The sequence below is a fragment of the Neofelis nebulosa genome, chromosome 6 (assembly GCF_028018385.1).
Source record: "Neofelis nebulosa isolate mNeoNeb1 chromosome 6, mNeoNeb1.pri, whole genome shotgun sequence".
In the NCBI taxonomy this organism is placed as follows: domain Eukaryota; kingdom Metazoa; phylum Chordata; class Mammalia; order Carnivora; family Felidae; genus Neofelis; species Neofelis nebulosa.
Genome location: NC_080787.1, coordinates 41,989,651 through 42,017,199, shown reverse-complemented (window position 1 = coordinate 42,017,199; position 27,549 = coordinate 41,989,651).

Sequence of the window (27,549 nt, the reverse complement as noted above, 5' to 3'; positions counted from 1 at the left end):
ACAGTTGCCTGCAATGACCACAGCCTCCACCACAGCCCTTGTACTCTCCCCCAAGCCAGAATATGAGTCCCTCTCCTCCAAGGGCCCCTGGCTATGACCTTCCCTTTACTCTTTAGAGCACAGGATCCCAGACTCAGAACAACTCTCAGCAGTAGCCTCCTAACAGATATTCCTGCTTTACCTCTTGCCCCTCTTCAGCCACAGCCTGTGAATGTGAGAGTCAAATCATGCCACTTTCTGCTCAGAAAAATCCAGTGGCTTCCTGTTGCAGATGGGAGTTTTCTGGAACAGACTGGGCATGGCAATTTAGTGTGCAGAATGTGTATTGGAGAGTGCCTTTGGGATTGACAACTTTAAGGAAGGAAGGAAGATTGAATGAAGGGAGAAAAGTTAGGCTGCAATGCAGTTTCAACCAGTGACCACTTCAACCACCCCCAGGAGGATTCTGGAAAACTGTCTTCAGGAAGTTGCCACATTTTGGTATCATCCCTGGCTACTTCCATCTCTTCAGTTACAGGAATGAAAGATACGGATACAAAGGACTTCCCTCTGCTGATCTCCTTTCTTCTAATTATCCCAGGCCTCTGTCATATGACAGACAGGACAATGTGGCTGTTGTCTCATTAATTCTCTGATTTCATGTCTCCATGTCAATTAAATGTCTCCATATTCCTATCCTACAGCTTGAGGAACAATATTAGTTCAATGTATTAAGAGGAAAGTAATTAAATATTTGTTCTGGGGTAATTGTATATAAATTGCATGACAATTGAGCTGGTGATGTAATTAGTGACTCTTAATTGGAGGGCCTTTTACAATCAATGTTTAATTTACTAACAACTGTTTTGGCTTAAGAGCAAATTAAAGGCTTGTCATTGGCTTTCCATACCCATTTCATGCAAAGCCAGCACACGTACTGGCTGGCAGCAGTGAAAACTTCTCTGCTGTCAGTTGGCTGTATGATCTCCTGTAAATCTTGTACCCTCTTTGGAACTCAGTTTTATGATCTGCAAAATGGGAGCATTGGAAAGACTAGTACTAACAACTAACATGTGTTAAGCATCTACTACCAGTTGGATACTGTCCTAAGCACATACTGGCAACTCATTATATATGGACAATTCATTTAGTCCCAACAACAACCCTATAATTAAGTGCTATTTTTATTACCTCTGTTTTACAGAAGAGAAAACTGAAATACTGAGTAGTTTTTCCACAGAGTAGAAAAAGAGAGATTTGGCTCCAGAGCCATCCTGTCATCAGGTAAGACCCACTGGCTCTCATTATAATGTCTAGTTTCTCCTTTGGTTCAAAAGGCCTATGTGCCCCAGTCCTCCAGACACCCACATCTTTCCACCTCATGGTCATTACCTTTCTCTGCCTGGTACAAAGCCCTCTCTGTTGTTGAATTCTTGGCTTTGACCTTTTCTGATTTGTTACCAATGCCAGTGAGAAAGGATTTCAATTTAAAATGGAACCAGATGAGGAGCGACGTTGAACATCTTCTCATGTGCTTGTTGGCCATCTGGATGTCTTCTTTAGAGAAGTGTCTATTCATGTTTGTTTTCTGCCCATTTCTTCACTGGATTATTTGTTTTTCAGGTGTGGAGTTTGGTGTGCTCTTCATACATTTTGGACACTAGCCCTTTGTCCGATATGTAATTTGCAAATATCTTTTCCCATTCTGTCGGTTGCTTTTTAGTTTTGTTGATTGTTTCCTTTGCAGTGCAGAAGCTTTTTATCTTCATGAGGTCCCAATAGTTCATTTTTGCTTTTAATTCCCTTGCCTTTGGGGATGTGTCAAGTAAGAAATTGCTACGGCTGAGGTCAGACAGGTTTTTTCCTGCTTTCTCCTCTAGGGTTTTGATGGTTTCCTGTCTCACATTCAGGTCCTTTATCCATTTTGAGTTTATTTTTGTGAATGGTGTAAGAAAGTGGTCTAGTTTCATCCTTCTGCATGTTGCTGTCCAGTTCTCCCAGCAACATTTGTTAAAGAGACTGTCTTTTTTCCATTGGATGTTCTTTCCTGCTTTGTCAAAGATTAGTTGGCCATACTTTTGTGGGTCTAATTCTGGGGTTTCTATTCTATGCCATTGGTCTATGTGTCTGTTTTTGTGCCAATACCATGCTGTCTTGATGATTACAGCTTTGTAGTAAAGGCTAAAATCTGGGATTGTGATGCCTCCTGCTTTGGTCTTCTTCTTCAATATTCTTTGGCTATTCGGGGTCTTTTGTGGTTCCATACAAATTTTAGGATTGCTTGTTCTAGCTTCGAGAAGAATGCTGGTGCAATTTTCATTGGGATTGCATTGAATGTGTAGATAGCTTTGGGTAGTATTTACATTTTAACAATATTTATTCTTCCAATCCATGAGCACAGAATGTTTTTCCATTTCTTTATATCTTCTTCAATTTCCTTCATAAGCTTTCTATAGTTTTCAGCATACAGATCTTTTACATCTTTGGTTAGGTTTATTCCTAGGTATTTTATGCTTCTTGGTGCAATTGTGAATTCTTTATTCTTTATTCTTTATTCTTTATTTGTCTTTCTGTTGCTTCATTATTAGTGTATAAGGATGCAACTGATTTCTGTACATTGATTTTGTATCCTGCGACTTTGCTGAATTCATGTATCAGTTCTAGCAGACTTTTGGTGGAGTCTGTCGGGTTTTCCACATATAATATCATGTCATCTGCAAAAAGTGAAAGCTTGACTTCATCATTGCCAATTTTGATGCCTTTGATTTCCTTTTGTTGTCTAATTGCTGATGCTAGCACTTCCAAAACGATGTTAAACAACAGCGGTGAGAGTAGACATCCCTGTCGTGTTCCTGATCTTAGGGAGAAAGCTCTCAGTTTTTCCCCATTGAGGATGATATTAGCAGTGAGCTTTTCATAAATGGCTTTTATAATGTTTAAGCATGTTCCTTCTATCCCGACTGTCTCGAGGGTTTTTATTAAGAAAGGATGCTGAATTTTGTCAAATGCTTTTTCTACATCGATTGACAGGATCATATGGTTCTTACCTTTTACTAATGTGATGTATCACATTGATTGATTTGCCACACTCAGATACCACCTCACGCCAGTCAGAGTGGCTAAAATGAACAAATCAGGAGACTGTAGATGCTGGCGAGGATGTGGAGAAACAGGAACCCTCTTGCACTGTTGGTGGGAATGCAAACTGGTGCAGCTGCTCTGGAAAACAGTGTGGAGGTTCCTCAAAAAATTAAAAATAGATCTACCCTATGACCCAGCAATAGCACTGCTAGGAATTTACCCAAGGGATACAAGAGTACTGATGGATAGGGGCACTTGTACCCCAATGTTTATAGCAGTACTTTCAACAATAGCCAAATTACGGAAAGAGCCTAAATGTCCATCAACTGATGAACGGATAAAAAAAATTGTGGTTTATATACACAATGGAATACTACGTGGCAATGAGAAAGATTGAAATATGGCCTTTTGTAGCAACGTGGATGGAACTGGAGAGTGTTATGCTAAGTGAAATAAGTCATATAGAGAAAGACAGATACCAAATTTTTCACTCTTATGTGGATCCTGAGAAACGTAACAGAAGACCATGGGGGAGGGGAAGAAAAAAAGAGGTTAGACAGGGAGGGAGCCAAAACATAAGAGACTCTTAAAAACTGAGAACAAGCTGAGGGTTGATGGGGGGTGGGAGGGAGGGGAGGGTGGGTGGTGGATATTGAGGAGGGCAACTGTTGGGATGAGCACTGGGTGTTATATGGACACCAATTTGACAATAAATTTCATATTTAAAAGAAATAAAGTTCCAGAAAATAAAATAAAGTAAAAAGTAAAATATATATATATATATATATATATATATATATATATATATATAATGGAACCAGAGGCTATGAAATGGAGACTCCTCTACATACACCCTCAGAATAATGAAACTTAAGAACTTAAGAGTCTGATTTCCCATAAAGGTTTGATTCACAGAAGACTGAGACTTATCTCTTGACCAATGAACACATACCAAGAATCTCTCCCCATCCCTAAGCCAATGAAATTACTGCTCAGATTCTGGCTAGATGTCCCCCCTGTTCCCTTTTGCTCTTCTTGCCCATAAATATTGCCCACTCCAAACCCTCAAAAGGCTGATTTGCTTGTAGCTTGCTAGAGCACATGTTTCCTGAATTGCAATTCCCTTGCTAATCCTGAATAAACTCCCCATTTCTGATCATTTGGGCTTGCCTCAGTTTACCTCTTTATTTAGGCTGGCCTCAGGAACGTCCTGCCTCACCAGCTCCCATAACCTCCCTGTATCAGTTAGGATGGGCTAGATTATGCCATGGTAACAGCACCCAAATCTAAATGGCTTACAACAGAGGTTAATTTTTCACTCATGTTTCATGTCCAGTGTAGGAATTGTAAACAAATGTTTTGCCTTGTTTTCTGGACTTCTTACTATCCATTTGCAGCTCTGCTCCATGCCATCTTTAGTCTAGAATCCAGTCTGAAAGAAGCCCAATGTTATCGGACCCAAAAGGGAAAAAGAGAAATAGCAGATTGACAGCTGTTTTTTAAAGCTTCTGCTTAGAGGTACAATAACACATGAGACTCCGGCTTATGTTTCATGGGTAAAACAAGTCACATGGAAACCCCAGAGTTCAACAGAATGGGATTCTATTCTTCTACACTCCCTGCACTTTGCATCCTTGCTTTCTGCTTTGAGCTAAGTCTTCATCGCTCTGCCACTGGACTCCTTCCTGAGTGCTCCTTCTGGATATAAAATTCTTTCTTCTTGGAATTCTGGAAGGGCTTGGGAGATAGCCCACTGTCAATACCTGAAGCCCAGAAAATAGAAGGAAATGTTAATTTATAATTCATAGATTCTCCCTACATGATATCTCAATGGCCTTCTCCCATGGCCTCCTTCCTTTTCTGCCTCCTTCCTTCCTGCAAATTCCTGGCTCCATTCTGCCAGGGCTCTGCATAACTAAGGCTGGGAAAATACTATCAATTCTCTCTTCATCTTGTAAGTGTTACAGTTCCCTTCGGGAGCTGACTCTGAGCTCCATTTTTTCCTCTCTGTGTCCCTCTCTCTATGTTTACTGGGAAGAATGAGAGGCAGAATGGCAGAGGACAGAAGAGGACAGAGGCAGAGCCTCTACAAGGCTCTCCAAACACCCTCTTGATTCTGAGGTTCCATGATTCTATGTGATTCTATAAAATTCCCACTTTCAGACTGTCTTTTGGGACTGACAGGGCAGAGATACCAAATCAAATAGCAGTAAATGTGCAAGTGATTTTATACCTAATTGACAAACTAAATGTAGATAAATCACTAGGACCAGATGGCACTTGCCTGAGAGTACTGAAGGAACTCAAGGGTGAAATTGGAGAATTGTTGGCCATAATGTGTAAGTGCTCATTACAAAGGGATGTGGTGCCAGACACCTAGAGAGGGTGACTGTGACGCCACAGAGAACCCTGGGAATTGCTGAACAGTGACACTGCATGAAACCAGGCAAGTTATCCAAACTTAGAATAAAGAATAGCATTATTAGCCAAAGCTACATGCCAGTGAGGAAGGCTACTTTGTTCTAAATGGGGAAATCATTCCTGGCTAAATCTAAAATTCTATGTGGAGACACATATGGACAGTGGCAAAGGGTAGCCAGTGGAGGAAATGATTCTGGCTCTCAGAATTACATGCTAAAGTCTACTAAAAAAAATAAAAAACTGACTCATCCAAGATTAGCTGTCTTAGAAAAAATTCTAATTTAAGATAGGAAACTATATGGAATTAATATGGAATTAATAATAATTTATAATTTCAAAGGGTTTTTTAGCTTTTCCAAGATACTCTTGAAAAGTTAATCTTTACAACAGCCTTGTGAAATTGGTAGAACATTTTTTTATTACCTGTCATTTGAGAAGTGACACAGAAAAAATAAATGACTTGTCACATAGTCAATCAGTAGAAGGTCTTACAACCAGAATGCAGGTTTCCTCATTCCCAATTGTGTGTTTTCTCTTTAAAAAGATACTTTAGATCTTGATACCACAAGTTATTCTTATTTATCATGAGGAAGTAGATGTATCAGTTTTCCATTGCTTGATGGTATATAACAACCTCAAACATTTAGTGGGATATAAAACAATAACAACAAAAACAGTGGCATACAACAATAAGAATTTATTGCTTATGTATTAAATGGGGTCAGCTGTGGGTGGGGTGGTTTGTTTACGTGTCTGGGAGTCAGCTGGAGGTCAATTAGGCTAGGATCAGCTGATTCAGTTCTATTCAGCTCCATGTATTTTATTTATTATTTATTATCTGTTTATTTATTTATTTATTTATTTATTTATTTATTTGAGAGAGAGAGTGAGCACGTGCATGAGAGCAGGGGAGGAAAGAGAGAATCCCAAGCAGGCTCTGTGCTGTCAGTGTGAAACCTGACAAGAGGCTTGAACTCTTAAACCATGAGATCATGACCTGAGCTGAACCAATAGCTAGACGCTTAACTGACTAAGCTACCCTGGTGCCCCTACTCCATATATTTCTTTTCCTCCTTCTAGAACCAGCAGACTTGCCTGGGCATGTTCTCAAAGTCTCAAGTATAAATGCGGAAATACACAGGCTTCTTAGGACCTAGGCTTAGGTCTGGCACACCATCACTTCTGCCTGATTCTCTTGGCCAAGGCATGCCACATGGCTAATCCCAAAGTCAAGGGGTGGACCAGATTATTCTGCCCATAGAGGGAGATCCCTGCAATGTTACATGGCAAAGGATGAAGACTTAGGGCTATCATCATGATCAACCACAGAAGGCAATTTCAGGATTATTTCTGAACTGTGGCTAATCTCAAATCAAGGGGTGGATCAGGTTATCCTGCCCATGGGGAAGGGAGGAGGGTGTGGATCTCCTGTGAACAGGTAACCTATCATTCCTGCCCTGGGGTGGGAAGCTGCTGGGACTAGGGAGATGGAGAGCAAGAGGTTGCAGTGAGTCACTTCTAACCCACCCATGTGGGGCTCTCTGCACCTCAAAGAGGCACAAATAAATACAGAGGCACATACATTATTAAGTGTAATTACATTGTTACTTCGAAGTTCAATTAAATACTCTGGACATTTTTATAACATAATTTGAGGTGTGATGCATGCAGCAATAGCATTAACCTTTAATCATAGTTCTTTCCCTTGCAAATGTAGTAATGACCCCATTAATTAGTAATGAAACGATTAACTAGGAATAGAAGCCATCAGATCATGATTCCTCTCCCTGGGCCTTCTCCCTGGATTTAAATGTGGCCTTTTGAACTTCCTCCCCCAAAACAACATATCTCAGGATGTGGGTGTGTAAATGAGGGTGGGATGTCAAATTTTCTGCAGACTCTTCTCTTCCCAGGGGCACAGGGTGGAAAAATGGCTAAGATGAATATTGTGTAATTAGGGATATGCAGTGTTCACTCTTGGGATGTTTACTTGCACCTTTGATTATTTGATAATTGTCCATTCTGGGTACCAAATTTGGGGATAGAGAGTGGTGTGAGTTATGCAGTTCTTCTTTTTTTTTTAATTAATTTATTTATTTTGAGAGAGAGAGTATATGAGTGTGAGTGGGGGCACAGAGAGAGAATCTCAAGCAGGCTCTGCACTGTCACCACAGAGCCCCATGTGGGGTTTAATTCCATGAACCAAGAGATCATGACCTGAGTTGAAATCAAGAGTCAGATGCTCAACTGACTGAGCCATCCAGGAGCCCTGAGTTATGCAGTTCTGAGCAGCACTAGGTCCTTACTGAAAGCAGCTCAGTCCTGATAACCCTCTTCTATTCACTGCCTGCTCCCACTTTCCAAGTCTCTCCCAGAAGCTCAATGGACTTTAGAGAATCCATTTGCCACCCAGTCCTTGGGATGCCTGAGGCCCACATACTCGTGCATCCATACCATCCAGTCGTCCATCCGCTTGCTCCTGTGGTTCAATCCTGGCTCACTGGCTCACATCATGTGTCAGGAATCAAGGGAAACACTGAGGGGATGAAGGCAAAGATTGTTGCTCTCGGGAAGCCCTGTCAAATTCAGTCATAAACTGACTGTTGCAGTAACATATTGATGATAATGACAATAGAGAGAAAACATGATCTAGGGGAAGCTCAGAGGAAGGGCACCTGACTCAGTCTTTGGTGTCATGGAGGGCTTCCTGGAGAAGGTGACATCCAAGATGAGTCTTTTAGGATAAGGGAAGCTTACAAATGAAGAAACAGGTAGGAACAGGTATTCCAACCATGGGCTATATCATGAGCAAGAGTACAGAGATCTGAAATAGCTCCTATTCTTCCTCTATACTTTAATCCAGTGAATACTCCCTTACACTTCTACACACCATACAGCTCACCTGTATTCATGGAAATCATCCCAGATTCTGCTCACCTCCCTGCTCCTCCCCAGTTCCTGAATCGGGTCTGGCATTGATTTAGCATCTTACTCTGGCCTCTGTGGACTCCATGGCTATTTTAGGCTCTCTGGTCTAGGAACTCATGGTTACCTTCAGTAACTCCCAGCAAAGTTGTCTACACCAGCTTTCTACGCTCAACTTTCTTGAGCAGCACACCTTCTCCAGTCCCTTTCCCCTTGAGCTCCATCCACCAATTAGTACAGCCAGTTCTTCCCAGTTCAAAGAGACAATCAGAAACACACCACTGTATGTCTAAACACACACACGCATTGTGCTCTGGGCCTGTGCAGCCACTTCAGCTGCCCTCACCTTCACGCTCCACCTACCAGAAGTCCTAGGCTCAATATATCTCTGGCATATACCTTCCTCTCACTCCTTCAGGACTGATCAGAACTACACAATGTTTTTTTCTTTTCTTTTCTTTTCTTTTTTTTTTGTTTGAGAGAGAGAGAGAGAGTGAACACAAGTTGGGAAGAGGGAAAGAAGGAGACAGAGAGAATTGTAAGCAAGTTCCATGCTCAGCATGGATCACAACCTGGGGCTTGATCCCACGATCCTGGAATCACATCCTGAGCTGATATCAAGAGTCAGATGCTCAACTGAATGAGCCACTCAGTCACCCCAGAGTATTTCTGATTTTAACTAAAATACAAATTCAGCTGCTTTAGCTGATACCAAATAATAACAGCTTAGATAAATAGAAGTTATTTTTCTTTCACACAGAAGTCTCAGAGAGTGGTCTAGTGCTGGCAGGGTGGCTCCATAATCATTAGGAACCCAGACGCCTTTCATCTTCTGGCTCTGCCATCATCTGTGTGCAGCGCCCATCTCATGGCCAAGATGGCTGCTCCAGCTCCATCCTCCCAGGGAACGCAGGGCCATTCCTTTTAAGGATGTTATTTGTAATTTGTTCACATCACTTCTGCTCACAGACATCAGCACTTCATCATAAGATGCACGGGAGGCTGAGAAATGTATTCTGGTGGCCACGTATGCCCACCTATATGTTCTATTTAAAAAGGGAAGAATAGTTTTGGGGAGACAAGTGGTAAACTCTGCCATAATCTTTGTAAATCTGCAGATTTGGGGCTCCCCCAACTTATCAGGATGCCAGGAGGCTTGATAATCTTCTGGCTATAGCCTCTCAGCCTGTCTTCTTGCCTCAGTTCTTCATTCATTCAAAATGTACTGAGTAGCTACTAAGTGGTAAGCCCTGGAGTTTGGTAAAATGATTAACTTACACATTGTTAAAAGGAGAGACAAGTTACAGATATAACTAATTGCAATACTTGTTTAAAAATGAGTAGCTTCAGCATGCCTGGGGGGCTCAGTCAGTTAAGCGTCCAACTCTTGATTTGGGCTCAGGTCATGATCTCATGGTTCGTGAGATTGAGCCCCACCTTGGGCTTTGTCCTGACAGTGTGGAGCCTGCTTGGGATTCTCTCTCTCCCTCTCTCTCTGCCCCTCCCCTGCTAGTGCACACAATCTCTGTCTCAAAATAAATAAATAAACATTAACAAAAATAAAAATTAAAAGCTTCATTAAAAGGTACAGATATTCAGAAATTCAGAAATTCAGGACATGGAGAGTTCCTTCTGGAAGGATGGGTGTGACTTCATGAGGAGGTGGTGTGTGAGTTGGGTCTTAGAGGTCAAGTATGATTTCCAGACTAATACACTGGGGTGAGCAACACTTCACTTTTCTTGATGGAGCATTTATGAAGGCTGCAAGGAGCTCATATTCCTGGTAGTTGAGAGACCAGGAACAGCAGGAAGAGGAAAGGGGGACCTCCCCACGTATGTCTGGCGCCCAGGGCAAAGTTGTCTCCTAGTGAAGGAGTTTGGGAGAATCACAGAGTTCAGGCTATTCCCTGTGCTATGCTCTAAGGGGACTTAGGGACAGGCCCTGGCCTCAAAGTATTTATAATCTTTAGGACTTAGAATGGCAGCATCAATAATTGTTAGCTATTATTCATTGTTACTGCTGAGAAGAAAATGAGAACAGGGAACTATTCTAAGTGCTTAGAAATGGATATAGCTATTCAGGGAGAGAAGAGATTCTTGTTGGTTCATGCAAGTAGCAGGGTGGAATTTTAAACGATTCTTGAAGGATAGGTAAAGTTTTGTTTTGTTCTTTAAGTTTATTTATTTATTGAGAGAGAAAGAGAGAGAGGGAGGGAGAGAGCATGAATGGGGGAGGGTCAGAGAGAGAGGGAGAGAATCCCAAGTAGGCTCTGCACTGTCAGTGCAGAACCCAACGTGGGGCTCAAAACTATGAACTGTGAGGAATTCCAGGGAAAAGCCAGGTGGGCAGGGAGGGATACTGTAGCTCCAGGAGACAATGGTGGCTTAGTTTGGATTCCCCAAAGGCAGACTGAGTAAGATTTTGTGTGTGAATAGTTTACACTGGAAGTGATCAGAGAAAAAGAGCAAGGGACCAGGAAGAAGACTGGGGAAGGAGGCACCAGCTAAGGATATGCTGCTAAGAGGCCCTGCTACAAGTGTCCTCCTGGCGGGGACCTTGTGCAGTGCACTTCAGGCCTGTACAGTGGATGACAAAGCAGGGAGGCCTTTGACTCCCACCCCCACACTGGTCAAGAGTGTTGACCTCTCAACTGCCAGGTGTGCCTGTGGGAGTGCTCAGTGGGCCCCCACAGATGTCCCATACCTCGGCATCAGAAAAGTCTCAAGACAGGAAGCCGAGGTGTGCACTGCAGGCTAAGGTGAGGGGCTGTTTGGGAACATGTGCATGAAGCTGCTCTAAGCCTGTGTGGGGCTAGGGGAAGAAGGAGGGCAAACAGGATGGGAAGTGTTGCCCAAGAGATGGCCCATCCAGGAAGCCTGGGAGATTCTGCTGCAGTAAGGGCATCTCAAGTGTCCTTGAGGGTATTTTAGCTTGTGTAGATAGTGGGAGCAGGAAAAGAGGAGTGGGGGGAGGGGCTATACCTGTGATGTGCTGATTTATAGTAAAATACTTCCGATGAGGAGGCTGCAGTATGTGACTGCAGGATGGGAAAGGAGAAATTCTGGGAGCTTTGTCCCTTTTTAGCACATGCCAGAGAGCAGTGGAGCCCCAACAGGGGCAGAAGAGGCAGGGCTGGAGTTAAAAGCCAGTACAAGCACTGAAAAGTGGGCAAATGTGTAGGGTTTCCTGACATGAGGATAGGTCAGGTCCCTTTCTGGGACTCAGCTTCCTCATTTAAGAGAGGTTGAACCCATGCTGTCATTCTTTTTTTTTTAATGTTTATTTATTTATTTGGAGAGAGAGAGAGAGCCCACAAGCAGGACAGGGGCAGAGAGAGAGAGAGAGAGAGGGTGAAAGAGGACCCCAAGTAGACTCCACGATGTCAGCACAGTCTGATGTGGGGCTTGAATCCAGGAACCATAAGATCATGACCTGAGGTGAAGAGTTGGACTTGCCCGACTGAGTCACCCAAGCACCCCATCCATGTTCTCATTCTTATTTCAGAACTATTAGCATAAGTTCTTCGAAGTTCCTGGAGTCAGTACAATTAGGAAATGTAAGGCTTGGACAGCATCCAGGAGGCCATAAATCTTGAATAGATCATTATATGAAATCACATGAGGATGATGTACAGTGTGGTGGGGATGGGCCCACTTGGAGGGAATAATATATCATACTAAAGCTTGGAAGTTGAAGGAGGAAGGGGATGACATGTTAATAAAAGCTAACAGTGATTGCACATTACAATGGTCCAGGCACTGTTCTTATGAGTTAATTTACTTAAGCCTCACAGCAATCCCATGAGGAAGATACATCTGGAATAAGATGTGCCTGAGGGGAGGGCAGCTTGGAAGAGAAAGAACTGGACGTTGTCCTGAATCAGGATACCAGATAGTCAATGGGCAACTTGTTTCTTACCTCTGGGCCTATTTCCTACTGTGCAAAATACAAATAGGTGTACTAGTTGTTCAGTTTAGTGGTCCTATTCAAAAAATTGAAGCTGCTTGATGCCAGTTTGGTTCTCCTCTGACCTCCAGCACGAGCTTATAAGGATGGTCTTCATGGGTGGAGGGTCACCCTGAGGAGCAGACATTGTCTTCCCTACCAGTCAGTCATATATTTTCCTTAGTGTCAGTGGAGATCAAACAAACCTGGGTTTAAATTTCAATTCTGCTACTAACTAACTATGAGCCTTGGGAAAAACTAGTTTCTCACACTCAGATTCCTCATCATAACAAAAATTTATTAAGCATCTACTATATGTCAGACGATAGTCCATTCTTGGAGAATTACACACTGCTATGGACTAAATATTTGTATCCCACAAAAATCCATATGTTGAAACTTAATCCCCAACATAGTGGTGTTTGAAGTTGGGGTCTTTGGGAGGTGATTATGAGAGTGGAGCCCTCATGAATGAGATTAGTGCCCTTATATAAAAGGGTCCCAGATGGATCCCTCACTCTTTTGGCTATGAGAAGGTAGTGAAAAGACGGCTCCTAGTTCAAGGCAGATTCAGTGTCTATCGAAAGCAGGCTCTCAGTAGACAATGAATCTGCCTTGAACTAGGAGAAATAAATTCCTGTTGTTTATAAGCTACCCAGTCTATGGCATGTTATTATAGCAGCCCAAATGGTCTACGACATAAACCTTATGTAGTTAATGCTCATTTTACAGATGAGGAAACAGGCTCAGAGAAATTAAGAAACTTGCCAAAAGTCCCACATCTTAAAAAGGGTGGGATCAGAATCAAACCTAAGCCTGCCAGACTCCAAAGCCCTACCATATCTCCCCACTGTGTGCAGACAGAGTCAAGAAAGGAACATCAGAATCTAAGACTGTGTATCTCTCTGGATACCCAATGTCATCTTCCTGTTTATCGAGCTGTCTTCATCTTAAAAATGTGCCAGTAGGGACACTGTGAATGCTGCTCACCTCACTTGCTTCCTCCTCACAAACATTTTCATTGCCTTCCCCCTCCCCATCCTGCCCTTACCTCCTCCCAGTTTCTCTTGTCTCCTTCCCCAACACACCTTCTTCCCCTTCCTTTCTCTGCCTTCCCCCTTAATGGGCCATGCTGTTCAGACATCTCATTAAAGTAATTGTTGACCTGAATTCCTATTCCAATGCATCTATAATTATGCTCCACAGGAAACCCTGGGGGATTCAAAACAGACTCTTAATCTATTCCACATGAATCAAAAACAACTCCCAAGAAAGCAGTTTAATAGCCACAATTAACTGAATGCTGTTCAGCCATCCACGGGAAATGTTCCCAGCCCAGCATTGCCCACCTTCCTGGTCTTAGTGCTCAGAAACATCAAAGGTACCCTCCAAAATGGGTAAGGCTTTAGGGTTTAATTTAGTTTTCCTAGTTAATTAACTGGATGCAAAGATAGCTAGTGAATTTTGTGAAAAGGGTTCCCTTGTCCTTTGCTCTCTCTTCTCTGGGCTAGAGGACCCCACCCAGGCCTTGAAAACTTAGTTTGTCTCCAACTCAATGTAGAGGTCAGTTCTGTTCTCCAGCACAAGGCCATGTATGTTTGTGTATATGGCACTGTGTTAGTGGCAAGTCCAGAGACCCCTCTTTCTCTTCATCTGCTTTCTCTACCCACCTCAAGAAATCCTCCCTTCCCCCCCCCTTCCATAAATTGCCCACCACAAGACTTTCATGGATGCCAAGAGCTAGCATTGCAGGAAGGCCCTATCAGAATAAACTTTCCAACTGCTTGTTTTATGGAAGGTTCCAAGAAAGGTGTGGATGCCAGCACCCTCTACCAGTCACACCCTAGGCAAAGGAATTTTGAAAGGGCCAACCCAGAGGAGGGCTTGAGTGGGTAACCTCTTGAGCACATCTCCCCACCCTGGAGTTCTCCACTAGTTAAACACCATTTTTCCAAAACCTAATCTGTTCTTCATGTATAGTTTATAACAGTTGTTCTCAAACTTGAACACCAACATCTCCTGGAGGGCTTGTTAAAACAAGTCTCTGATTAGAAGTTAGGGCCCTTCTAAAAGTTCCCTGTGATGATGATGTTGTTGGATACAAGGCCTTTGTTATTCAAAGTATGTTCCCAGTACCAGCAGCATGAGCACCACCTGGAAACATGCTGGAAATGCAGAATCACCGACCTCAGTCCAGATCAACTGAATCAGAATCCACATTTTAACAAGATCCCTGGGTGATTTGAGTGTACAGTAACATGTGAGAAGGCTTGGTTTAGAGGAATGCTCTGGAAGTTCCAGGTAAGCAGGAAGTTGAGAGCAAGCCAAGAGGAATGACTCTCCCCCACCCTGCCAAGGACATGATGGGAAACCAGTGTCTCCAGAACAGTCTTCATCCCTCCCTTCTCACACACCTTCCACCAATGAGAATTACCTAATTGCCCACCTCTGTGAGGGCCCTGGCTGTGGGACAGGTGTTTTCCCAGGGAATTTTGCCCACTGATTTTAGGATTATTGTTAGCACCTCTATTCCCCTACAGATACCTGCTGCAGCTGCCTCAGTCCTAGTTGCTTATTAGTTCTCCTTGGAGAGGGAGGCAGGCATCCATTATTCCTTTTGCTTCTAGAATCTTCTTCCAGAAAGTAATTGGAGATCAATAAGATCATTTTGTCTTATTGTCATGATACCATGACAGCTCTCATGAAGCAAAGTCATTATGCATCACAGATAAAATTAATCATCTCTATAATGTATGTTATTTCTCTGTAAAGGGATGAGAAGTCATCCTCTCTAATACCAAGGACATGAACACATCAACCAGCCTCTCTATCCTGAGATACCCAAGGCCCTTTTGTGTTCAGGGCTGTGACTCTAACAGGAACATGTGGATTAACTGGGGGAAAGGCATGAGTGCTCCTTAATGGTTTAGGGACATTTACTAACACATCCTGAACTTCCCAGCAATTCTTTTTTTTTTTTTTTTTGTCTTTTTTTCTTGGTAGGCTCCATGCCCACCAGCACAGGGCTTGAATCACAACCCTGAAATCAAGACCTGAGCTGATATTGAGTCAGATGCTTGACTGACTGAGCCACCCAAGCACTCCTCCCAGCAATTCTTAATACGCCTCTGCTGCCTAGGCTTTGGTCTACATCTGTGTTGAATTCACATTTTTTCAGTTAGAGCATGTGAATGATAACTGCTAAACATTGTTGAGCTACATATTATCAAACTAATAATATTAATTGGTAGGTGATGCTAATAATAACAGCATAGTACTTAGAGTGTGCCAGTCACGAGTCTAAGTGCTTTCTGTGTATTAGTTCATTTAAACTTCTCAATAATCCTGGGACGTGAATGCTTTCATAATCATCCCCATTCTACCTATAAAGAAACTAAAGCCTAGAGAGATGACATAACTTGTACAAGGTCACATAGGGTCACAAGGCTAGTAAGCCACAAAGCCAGGATATGAACCCAGAATCTTGATATTTAACCCCTACCTATACCAACTCCTGAGTTTTTGAAGTTTATTTATAGCTGTGTGAGGTAGGACTTGAACATATAAACTATGGATAGGGAGAAGAGGCCTGAAGTCTCTTCCTTCTGTCACTCTGATATTTGCCCTTCTTGATCTTGCAGGCCAGCTTTATGGAGATAGACCTGTTTCTAGAGCTCAAGGAGGTCCAGAACTTATTCTCATGTCACCCTTAGGCCCATGAGCAGCAGAATTTATTTGATTTCTTTGTGACCATCTCCTCCTCCTTTTCTTTCTTCATCCACTCAAGAAACACACGGCACACTTGTGCCACATTCTTGACAAAATGGAAGCCCTTGTACCATCCTTCTGGGAGCTTACAAGGTAGCGATGTGAACGAGTGTGCTCACAATTAAATACAAGGTGAACAGAATGCACAATATGGAGATGCAAGTGATGTTACAATAGAGCAAAGGAAAGAACTATTTATTAAGTCAGGGTGTGAAGTCCTCTAGGGACTTGGTCATCTCCATTTCCTAACCACTGGTATCTCAGAAAGTGCTGGACAAAGCGCTTGGTGAGCAGGTGGAATCAATCTGGGAGATCAGAGAAGGCTTGGTGAAGATTTAGCATCCCAGCTGGGTTTCAAAAAATGGAATTATTTGATAGTGGAATTTCTATTTGTGGCAGAAAATAGGGAAAGGATGTCCCTGGCTAGTGGAACAGCAGGAGTAAATACAGGAAGCCAGGAAAATGAAGGACCTGTTGAGAGGAGAGAATTGGCAGTGATTTCAATTAGGAAACAAGTGTTTACAGAATCAATTTTGAAATGTACCACAAGAGTAAGAGTTAACCACTGAGTTTAACATTTTTCCTTTCTTGGAGTTTTTCTGATCCCAGTTTGTGTCTTATATCATGTTCACCTGCCACAGGCATGGGGCAAAGAAAGCCACCTTCTTGCCAAAAGTGTCCTGTGTTTCTGCCTTCTTCTGACTGCACAGGCCTGACCTTGGGGTTCCTGAAACTTCCTCACTCCACACTGCAGTTACTCTGGTTAAATGGCTCTCGTTCTACCTTATCACCTCATTCAGGTCCAGAGGGAGACCTGTAGCTAAGCTCATAAATGGAGTCAGGTGAATTAGCTCCTCCTGTGGCTCATTCCTTAAAGGGATAGGGGAGGGCAGAGGGGCTGTGAAAATCAGGATTAGGCAGCCTCTCTTGAACTGTGCATTTTTTTCTTTCCCAAAAACAATGCTTATTTGGGGCAGCTTCTGGAGAAATTCAATTCCAAAGAGCAAACTAATAGGAAATACCGGGATAACTACAACAGGTTAACAGGAGCAATTACTTCAAAGGGAATTTTTGCATAAGACCTTTCAGTATTACACCACCTTCCCTAACGACACACATCTTGGGGATGTTTATGTGGACCACAGACTCCCAGGCTCTCGCCCAATTTTCTCACCCATAATTTCCAGGGAAAAGCTCTGATAATTTGGGATTTATAAGCACTTCAGGTATTCTTAACAGGGAAGTTGAACATAAGATAATTATGCATTCTGCCTGTGAAAGGTCTGGCCTTTGTTTTTCAATCAAGGTTGCTGCCAGGGGTGGGAAGCCACATATATGCACGTATATGTGTGTATATATGTGCGTGTGTGTGTGTAAGTATATATATACTTGCAGGGGTTGGGCACAGCATGCCATTAAAACTTCCAGTAGCATCTGGCTCTCTGTCGTCAGCTCTGAACCCGCTTTGGGTCTTCTGTCTCTCTCCCTCTCCAACTCTCTCCTCTCTCTCAAAAATAAACATCACAAAAAAATACCAAACCAAACCAAACAAACAAAAAAACACCTCCTCTACCTTTCACTGCTATTGATGCCTTACAGAACCGGAAACCACTCAAGGGGGGGTGGGTGGAGCTAGCTACTGATTGAAAGGAAGGGAACCAATGAGAAACAGGAGTAACTGTCCACCCAGAATGCTTCAGGGTAGGGGTGGGACTAAGGTTCCACAGCCTATAAAAGGCACACTTGGGGCCAGGGAGGAGTAGTATTGCTCGGTAGGAGGTTGTGGTGACTGCAGAGGTGTTTGTTAGAAGCTCCCTTGAGTTGGAGTGGAAGAAGCAGAAGTCAGGAGGGTGGGGTATAAAGTCCTTTTTCTTTTCTTTAAAAATGGAAAGCAGTTGAAGAAAAGGGGTTCTGGAGGCTCTTTCCAAAAGCTAGTCTTTCTTGGCACTCTCCTGTATGGGCTTTTTCTCCTGTTCTCTTCAGAGAAGTCCTGAGGTCTCAAGATTATAGGTACTTGTCTATTTCTGTTTAGGGGACTTCTTCCACCTTCCTTAAGTCTGAAAACCTCTTAGGTTTACTTCTCCCAATGGATAAAAAGTCTTACACTCTCATGGTAGTTAAAGCAAGCCTATGTTTCTTCCTTGAGAAAGCTATCCTTTCAGGAAGGACCTTCTCTCTGAATAGGTTCTAGTAACAATTCTATTGGTGAGGTGGGTGTGGAGAAGGGTCAGCTCTGCTGAACTCCACAGCTGTCAACTAACGTGGAAAGCTTGTGCACCTGGGGGGCCTGAACTAGCATGTATGGACCTAAGGGGATGATCTGTCTCGTGCTCCTTAAAGTCAGAAATTTAAAAGTTCTTGGTGGGCAGTGACTTCCTAACCTTTCCTCTGAGAGGATGACAAACTCGGGACTTCTTGCTTCTATCAATGAAAGTTCTTCCGTTCTGACCTCTGGCCTGGCTTTTGTAGCTGGGTCTTGGAGGTGGCCACCCTTCTTGCTTGCTTCTGAACCTCTTCTCCTGAGCCTTTAAAGCTACCTCAAGCTATTCTCTGGGAATAAGCTGCTATGGAGGAGGTGTCATTGGAAAAGCTAGGATAGAAGTGTGAACTCAAACCTGGCAAAACCCAAAACAAGTTTTGGAGACCCATGTTTCTCTCCTCCAGTTGAAAACCTCAAATGTGGGTCGGGCTAGGACCGAAGATGGTAGTTACAGCATCTGTCCTTAAAAACAATAGCTTTCTCCTAGGGACTGTACTAATCAAATTCAAGATCTGCTCTAGGGGAGTGCCAGAGTAGGAATTGGACAGAGTGGAGTTTTCTCTAACAATCCTAGCTAAACAGCTCCTGGAAGCCCCCTGCTGGCCTAGGTCTGAGAATCCCCACACTCCTCTGCCTCCCTTGAGAGGAAGTAGCTTGTAGAGACCAACCACACCATAGCTGTGACAACGGCTGAGCCTACAGCTTCGTAAAAACCCTGGCCTGTCTGGAATTACCTAGTATTAGAGCAGACTCAAAGGCTGAAGAAGGCTCTAGGGAAGCAAAGTCTAAGCGCATAGGAGGAATTCTGGGGAGGTGTCAGGCAACTTGACCACACGATGTGGCTGGAGTGCAGGTGAACTGGAGTCCGCCTGCTGAACTTGGACACTGAGGAGTGCTGACCTTACCTGAGAACTGGTGAAGTCAGTGGGTGTGGCTTGCCCAGCTGAGCTTGTTCTAGGCCAAACCTGATGAATGTTTAAATACAAACTCCTGAGGCAGTTCTTCTGAGGGCTACTTAAAGTGCTTCAGGAGCTGTTGCCTCTGCTCAAACTAGAGGTGAGAATAGTGGGGTCTGAATCCAGGGCTGGCAGGGTCTGATGTACTCTCATCCTGGCTAAAACCTCCATCTTGATCCTTCACATTGGAAAGAAAAGTCTTCACAGCAGTATGTTGTAGAGGGATGAGCTTGAGCTCACCTGGGTTTGATGTCCAATTCTGTTACTAGCTCAGAATCTAGGCGAGTTACTGATTCAGGGAAACTGGCTTAAACTTGGTCTTGTGCCTGGATGACACCAGATGCAGACCAAGGCCCATTTAGTATGTGCCCAAGTGAACTTTAGTGGACTGGCAGGATACACTACTCAGTGAGAGTTCCTATGGTTCTGTCAGGGGCATCTGACTTGGCACCTGCACTTTTTCTGCAGCATGGAACTCCTGTTCAGTCACAAGTGCTATTTGAACTTTGTTCCTTATAACCTCTCTGTAGTCTATCACTCTAAACCCAGCTTTAGTGTACTTCCTGTTTGCTTCCCTCACCTTTCTGGGCATAGTCTGCACCTGGGATTTCATAAACCTGTTGTCCTCAGCAATTGCTTCAACTATCCTAAGACGCTGCTTGTTAATTGCTTAGGGCTCAAAACGTAGTTGGCGAGGATGGATCTTACAAGGTCAGAGCTAAGCCAGTAATATGGAAGGATTCACTTAAGACTGCATTAGTTGCCTTAATGAAGGACTAAAACCAAGGTGGAGTTGGGTAGAATCTGGGGAATCTTGTAGGTTGAAGCTGGCAAACAGGTTCTTACTCCAGGCAGGAGGTGCCACTCATGCAACCTCTGGATTCTTGGCCTCTGTCCTGCAGCCAAAGCTCTGTCTTCCCCTTGGTTAAAGGCCATGAAAGTATCCAGGAACTCCTACGCTATCAGCTCCAGCATGAAGTTTAGAAGCACGTCCCTGGGGGTTGGGCAGGCAAACAGTGAAGATGGTAGATTCTTGGTAGTGACTTAAACCCAGATCCAGTGCATGCCTGGCCGGGCCCAGGAGCTCTAGCTTGAGATGCCGCCCAGAACTAACTAGCTTCATTTGGGTGACACCGGGTTCTGTGCTGAGTCACAAGCATGAAGATCACATGGCTGGTCCTGATAGCCCTGAAGTTGGTTCCAGCTTACTCAGTAGGCAGGAGCATGCTAGGTGAGGGCCAACTCGGGGCTGCCAATAACTGCTGCTGATGGGCTGGTAGATCCAGTGGCCTGGATGGGCTTTCTGTATCCTACTTCACACCAGGAAACTCCTGAGTGGAGAGGGAGATGGGCTCATGATGTAAAATCTGGACTGTAGATCTCCTATGAGGAAGCAACTTATGACAAAGCTTGGCTTATAGGCTTTCCGCAATAAGGCCCTCAACGGCAGAAATGTGGTAGGCTATAGAGCCAAAAGGCCAAGGTCATCGGCATCATGGCCAGTTGTTGCTTCAGCCTAGATCCTGTCATTTCTCTGGTCTTGAAGGAGCTGGTTAAGCTGAACAGTTGGCCTGTTAAAACAGATAAACTAAAGCCTAATTCTGAGCCATGACGTTTCATCCATAATCCTAGGGAGCCTGGCTTACTGCTGCTGGTCCTGCAGCCAGTAACTTTTAATTGATAACCTTGTACTTCTTCCCCTGCTTAAGTTCCCTGGTCTCCATTCTAAGTGTGCTGAGAGACTCCTGTTCTTTGCTCACCTCCCTTTCTAAGTGTAAGCTACCCTCAAGCCTCACCTGGTCAGCATATTCCTTTTTTTCGGCTTGGTTCCTGGTGTTCCCTCTTCATCACCAAGCTGAATAGCCTTTGGTTGGGTAATTCATACTTTGGAACCAGTGATAGGAGAAGGGGAAGTGGGAAAGGGGGCTCATTATCTGGGTGCTCTTCAAGTGGAGGCCTCTTCACAGGAAGAACAAGCTACTCCTTGAGGAATAAGAGCCTGCCTCCTTGTGACCTATGGGAGGAGTCCCTCTTGAGGGAAGCTCTGGCTATAGGCGCTCCCACCTTTTGGCCAAACTCTACTTGTCCCAGCCCAGGGGCTCCTACAGGGAGAGCCTTGTCTCTGAACACTTGACTCCTGTTCTCTAGCCCGTCAGATTGCCATCGTGGGTATGGGGCAGATGTCAAACATGCCTGTAACAAGTCTGGCTCTGTCGTCTTCACCAAAGATGGTGGCACCATGACCCTGTAAGTCTCTTGAGGTGATCTGAGACTGTAGAGATCTGCATGAAAGCCTTAGACTAAGAGCCCTAGAGGGAAGAAATGGTCTCTTGCTATCGTTGGAAGAAATTCTTCAGGAAATCAAGGTGAAAGCAAACTACTGACCACTTGGATACTAGTTTCAGAACTAGTTCCCATTCCATCTCTCTTCCCCAGAATGACCTTTATTCCTACAACTCTGCAGGGCTAAAGCAGGACTGAAGATTGATATTCCACCAATTCCCAGAGACCATGTTTTTATGACTAAACCAGCTCTTCTGGAGCTGGCTTTTCCAAGTCTCCACAATTTCATGTATACCTTAGTCTGTTGGTGTTCTCAAAAGCCATAACTGGCAGAGGAGGGAAAAACCTCTGATCAAGTGGTTCCTCAGACAAAAATCCTAGAGAAGTTGGATATCCCCTATGGATCTGTCCATGCTCATAAACATCAACTGGTTCACATTCCCATCCTAAGTCTTCACTTGTCCAAACACTAGTCACTTCCAGCTCCCTCTCCTTGGAGAGGAGCACTTTGTGTTAAGGTTGTTTCAGACTTTTGCCCATCTTCAGGAATATCTTCTATATTGAAGACTTGTTTCATATCTAGTCTGCCCAATGGCTTTCTTCAGGGCCTCTAGAGTATCTTGCTTGGAAAGGCCTTCTTTCAGTAATAGACTAAACATAGGATAACTTCTAGGTTTTCATTCTTTTTTAAATACAAGGGGAATCTTCCTTGTCCTAAACCATTAAACATCTCAATGACGTTTCCTGGGTTGTCAACCTTTCCTTATTGACCTGAGATGTTTTTATTCTAAGTTAACCTAGGGGGACTTTCCGCTCCAATGTAAGAGGGCTTAGAAGTCGGCTTTCTTCCTGTAAGGACAGGACTGATAAATCGACTGAATCCTCTTACATTGATAACTGAAGTCACAGGGCAAACTTCTGCCCTGGAAACTGGAGGGAAAGAGAATCCCAGGTTGCCATGAGCCATAAGCCATAGCTAGAGCCAGCAGCCAATCAGTAGGAACACTTAAAGGAAAACAAACCGCTGGATGCCCTATGGACTAGCTCGAGTTAAAAACTCTGGGGGACCCAGTTTTAGGAGATTTCCACACTTCCATGAGCTTCACCTCTAAAGTGGATGGTTGGTCATGGAGAAAGGATCCTGGGTCTTCAAAAGAACTAGCCAGCCTGACAGAACAACCTCTTGGAGATCTACCTTGCCTAGCTAGGAATACTGAAACCTAGTCATTGCCCTCAAGCAGAAAGGAAGGGTAGGAAAGTCTAACATGTGAGCTTGAGGATCCCTAGGTCCTGCCTAGCCCTATAGGCCAGCATTGCATTTGGCTGGAATGAGGTGGGAAAGATCTGTAAGGGGCACTCTGCTATCCTAGTTCTTTTATAACTCTGTATACTTCTAGCAGTAGAGCTTTCCCTGGTGCTTTGTCAGGCAGTCCTGTTTCCAGACTTCAGCCAAAGGTTTCCATGCTCTATCCTGCCTTGCTCCATGTGAAAAGCAGAGCTGAAGCTTCAGATCTTCACAAGTACAGTTGTCTTGTGTTGCTAGAGTAATCTCTCAAATGCCTACTCCTTAGTTGCTAGCATTTAGAAAGACCAGAAGTATGGCATAAATCTTCAAAGTGACAAGTGATAAAAGAAAGCCCTTAGAAGGTCCACAGGACCAAATTCTCCCTTCTGGCTCCTAACTTCCAAGCACTTTAAGTCCACTGAAAGTCCTGAATTTCCTGACCTGGTCACTTATATGAACTAGTCCTCCACTGAGGAGACATGCTCTCAAGTCCAGCCCATTGGTACTTTGCCATAGTTAACTCTTCTGATTCATGCAGTTTTTAAAAAGTTCTGGCTGCTAAAGGTTCTATTAGAGCTGTTCGTTCAGACCACTGCAAAGCCTCTTACTGGGAAGGATTCCAGCTAAGGGCAAACCTCCCACCTGCCCAACTCTCCTGATTCAAATTCCTTTGAGTGCCATTTGCTTAATGGGCAGGCATGGATGGGGGTGGTGACTAGCTCTATAAATGAGCTTGTGTCTAACTCTTGAACATACACATCTGTTCCTAAGCTGCCACCTCAAGTATCCTTTCTACCACATCAACAGGATATCTAGATCTCCATTTGATGTCTGGCCCTTTTTATTCCCTCTTTTGGCCATGATGCCTCATACCATCAGTTAGGCAAGGCTCACAAGCTGGCTAACCAAGGATACAAAAAGGATCCTTAACACTTTGAGACAGTATCTCAAATGTGGGCCAGCCATGGTGCCACACATTCCTTAAAACTCTTTCCCCATTGGTAGAATTGAAGAGAAAGACTTCAGACTAAAGCAAAAATGTTCCAAAGGTGATACAACTACTTCCTTCCTAACAATGAAACTCAAATTGAGGACCCTGTGCTAAAGACTGAGCAGGCCAGGTGCCAAACCTATCCTCTAAACTTTCAATAAAATGGTGATACTAGGGCATGGGAACTGAAGAGGTAATCATTCCAGGGTCCATCCCTATAGACTTGTAAGTCTCCTTAAAATGAAAATTTTGGCTTAACTTCATGGATAAGTACATCTTAAAGGTTCTGTGGTGGTTAATGTTTGAAACTCTAACTGGAGCCAGGAGTTAGTGGAGAGCTTGACTTATGCTCCTTACGATCTGACACCGGTCTTGTGAATCTTTAATTTTTCATGGAATTCAGACTTAATTGTCTTCAGAAGAATTTACTTGATGAAGTAGACCGTGGCTGTATGCCTTAATTCATGGCACACCTGGTCCGTGCAAGTCCTCTGCATGATTATTTCCTTTCTACCTCCACTTCCTCATCAGAGGCAAATACTCACTTGTGTATCTAAAATACATAACAAAACAGGCATCTAACATCACAGAAGTGGAACTATTAGACCTTTTTGGTTCTTTTCACATCTCCCTACTTATAGGCTCACTTAGTAATAGATACGTAGGCTGATTCCCTACTGACCCAGGTAATGCTGAACGAACTTGAAGAGACCTCCTTAGGCAATTAGAGTACCTTCATGGAAGCACCTAGGTTTTTCCTCACTAGAGTTGGCTCTGTTCCAAACTTGAGCTTCTTGAGCAGTATTAAGCACTTCAGGTGCACACATTTTAGAAGATACACTTACCCTTGTTAGGTATCAGATGGAGATTAGACATGAGAACTTGTGAATACTGAGAGAACTAGTTTGGGGACACCTCTACCAAGGTAGAGGTGGGGAAGTCCTGGTCTGTTATACTCAGCTGAAAAAACTCTAGCAATCTCTTCCTCTGGCTTAATTAGGTAAACACCTTTTATATAACCACTTGGAAATTAAGATCCATATCTAAGAGGCGAACATTCATGCTGACTAGCTGAAGTAGGACAAACCCACCCACCTATTGGTAATCACTCAAGTGGGCAGATAAGCAGTATTACATGGGAAAAGAGCACTCCTAGCATACTTGAGAGCAGTGCCAGTGCCCCTCCTTCAGGGCCAAGATGGTAGTAAAACCTTCTGACTTATCAAAGGAGTAAGAAGGACCTTAGTTACTGGAGACATCTCTTTTTTTTTTTTTTTAATTTTTTTAATGTTTATTTATTTTTGAGAGGGACAGAGAATGCGAGTGGGTTAGGGGCAGAGAGAGAGGAAGACACAGAATCTGAAGTGGGCTCCAGGCTCTGAGCTGTCAGCACAGAGCCCGACGCGGGGCTCGAACTCACAAGCTGTGAGATCATGACCTAAGCAGAAGTCAGACGCTCAACTGACTGAGCCACCCAGGCACCCCTGGAGACATCTCTTTTAAAGAGTCACTGATATAGCTAGAAGCCGAGTAAGAGAAACTAAAAGGTCTTCCATCTGGGGTGCTAAACCCAAGGTCATGCATGGAATTGGTCAGTACTAGAATTGTTCATCCAACTCCTAGACAAGTAAGGTCCAACTCTGCAGATGGTAAAGCAGCAGGTAAGGCAGCCCTGCAGACACACATGGGATTAAAGAGACCATGTGAATTGTCCTAGTCAAAGGAATGCCCTCTAACTGAATAGTATCAGACACTGGTGGCAGAAGTGAGACCACGCTTTAAGTGGGTGAGTGAATCAGATCAAAAGCCAAGAAGGTGGATGGATCAGAATGTGGTTGATAAACCATAAGATAAACACTTCAGAGGTGCTCCCTACCACTGTACTGGCTGTGCAGTGGGATGAGTTAAGATCCTACTAAAGAAAAACATAGGAAACACACCTAATGGGCAACATCTAGATCAATGAAATGCATCTTATTAGACCTGCCTTAAGGTGAGGGCAAGACCTACCATCTGAAAAACCTGAGGGCCTTCTCTGTACTTACCCTGGGGCTGCTGAGAAGTTGGTTTTTGGCAGGGAATGACCCAGGTTTCTATTACCCCTTCCAGTTATTTGTGTAGTGTCCTTCCTAACCCAGGCCTTTACTTATACTTCAGCCTCTGCCCAGAATTTCTGGTCTCTATCTGATCATTTGTTAATCATCAAATCTGAACAAAGTTAAAACTATGGTTTCAAACTTAGTCACCTTTCTAGTCTTGGAATCTCCTAAGAAATAAAAAGTAACCTTAACAGTAACATTATTTGAAGATGGCTTATAATTGAGTCTTTGAAACTAGCTCTAAATTAGGAAGGCCGATTTTTCTATCAGCTTCCTCAAACTGGATCTACCATGGGCTTTGCCATTAGCATGATTCGTTAAGGTAGTTGAAGCCCCAAGAAGCTCAATCCTGATAATGCTTCTAGATACTTCTACCCTGACCTCACCCTGATGGAACTCTTGGTGTTCTACCAAAAGTGGCACACATGCATGCCTACTGAATGTTCCCCAGCACCCCCCCCCCACTTAAAGATAAGTAGTAACTTAGATCTAGATTCTAGACTAAGATGCTCTAAGTCTTGGAATTGAAGCTTTTTGAAGGAAAGTATTGAATATTGCTATCCAAAGACTTAAATTGCATAGGCTAACTTTGGATTATTAATACCTACAGATGCTTACAAGCAACTCTGTACAGAACTATTGAAAGGGAAAGATCTTAAGTGATCAAACAACATATTCATCAGCTGCTTGTCATGCAACATCTCAGAATGCTTATGGATGACAGTAAAATTCTGAAGTGTAAGTACTAATTGCATGGTAGAATATGAGCTGGAGTTTAGAAGACTGAACATCTATTGAAAATGCCCAGTGATGGCAGTTCAGTGGCTCTATCAGGCAATATCAAGGTGGGCTTTCTTGAAGACTCCCTTAATGTGTACATGTGTATATTGCCTTTTTCTTGAGCCCTCCTCCTTGATGTGCCCAATTAGATTCAGTTCATCTTTTCTACTTGCACATCACCAACCCCTCTGCTTCAAGGCATACCTCTAGACTTTGTGTAGTGTGTATTGTCAAAGGCCCCTTTCCTGAAAAGGGATTGGAATCCTTTCTTCCACCCATTCTACTCTTGCTGTTAATAGTCAAGACTTTCTAAGTGACCCTTGAAGTGTAAGGGTCTCAGGTCTGAAAGACAAGTGGGGAGCTATTCAGTTGGCCAATAACCAAGTAACAAACAAGGGAGAAGCTAGAGGATTGGAAAAACCTTTCCCAAGTGGTGAGGAGGGAGTGCTGGAATAAACTCCCAACATGTCTGTGTTCTGCCCCTTCAGGAACTTCAAACTTCGTCATATCCTCCTAGAATGTTCTCCTTTACAAACCTGTTAATATTCCATGACCAAAGTCCAAGCAGTGGTAGGCAACCATTAGTTGATGGAAATGAACTTGAGGTAGAAATGAAGGGACTTCTTCCCTAAACCAAATACTAGACTAGAACTTTCTTAACCAATCTAACCTAATTCACTGTTGTAAAACCTATTCAACTCCAACTGAAATGTAAGGAGCTTATGCTTCATCTGAAGGGATCCTATTTTAGCCTGGATTTCCTTGAAGACTGACA